The following is a 1,383-nucleotide window of genomic DNA, read 5'->3' as shown; positions in this document are numbered from 1 at the left end:
CCGTGGTGCTGAAGCGTTTCATACTGCCAGAATACACACACAAGAACACACACACACACACACACACACACACATACACACGCGCGCGCGCACGCACACACGCGCACACACTCACACATTTCCATATGTACGGCGCAACACGCGCGCATACACACGATTTCACACATTCGGTCCCTGACACACAAAGAATCCAGAATCCACTTTAAAGAACAGTCGAACGCCGAGTTTAACGGCTGCTTGACATGCATCAGCCAGTCATTCCTTAACAAGCGACTCCCGGGAGCTTTAAATACGACTACGTGACAACGACGGTCAGAATGGCCAACGTGTGTTCACCCATACGGAACATAACATTGAGTTCCCGTTCAGCAGTGTGAGCGGAACCGTTTGGTTTGGGTCTCCAGTCCTACGGAACAGATTTTTTTTTTCTGCTCCCGCCTCACAGTGTTACTGTCCCCGGTGCTGAAAAATACCAACATTTTTGTTCTATTTATCGAGGTGCCTTTTTTTTTTTTTTTTTTTAAACAATGTACCCATTTCTGATCCCCCACTCCCTGCTGCTGCAGCTCGTGCCGCGCTGTGGATGAAGTCGCCGGGTTCAGAGTGATTTGCCTTGAAAGGTCACCATCTGCCTCTCGTGCTACCCAGCTCCCCTCCTCCCTGCCGCCCCCTCTCTTCCCACTCCGCCCCTCCTCTCTCTATCTCTCTCTCCCTCTATCTCTCTCGTATACACATAGGTCCGTTTTTAGACACTTCAGATGCACAGCTAACATACATCTCACGAAGGTCCCGAAAGCACGCGAACCATCGCACTATACGGAGCAATTGCAGGAGTCAGACCGCGTGACGTGAGCAGCGACAATTTATCCCCTGTCTATGTGCTGGTAACAGGTTTCTTCCCAGCGGGCGAAAACCAAAGCTGGTAGGCCATGCAACAGTGACCTCTGGCGGTCGAGAGTAGCTAAAGCATATTTTAGAAATGTCGAGGAATTTACCAGACCATTGTTTAACTTCAAAGTAAACACCGTATAACATGATTCATACTGATCAAAAATCTTGAAGTTTAATTTGGCACTAAAAATAAAGCAATTAATGGCGTGTGACGAACACTAATAATTCAATGATAAATAGTAACTATTCACAAATTGATAAAAAAGGGACAAGTAGGACCATTTTGTTTATAAATTTAATTTAATGATGCATCGTGACGACATTTTCACACACCTGTTGACTTCTTAAAAACAACAATACAAAAAATACATATTTCTCACAATTATAACATCCTGACCCTCCATGTGAAATGATAACAGAAGCACTTGACTATAACTCCATTAGAGAAAAATAAATTATGTGTCTTTTTTTTTTAATAATAGATAAATAGTT

The sequence above is a fragment of the Chanos chanos genome, unplaced genomic scaffold, assembly GCF_902362185.1.
Source record: "Chanos chanos unplaced genomic scaffold, fChaCha1.1, whole genome shotgun sequence".
NCBI classification, from domain to species: domain Eukaryota; kingdom Metazoa; phylum Chordata; class Actinopteri; order Gonorynchiformes; family Chanidae; genus Chanos; species Chanos chanos.
Note: the sequence above shows the minus strand (reverse complement) of the source record.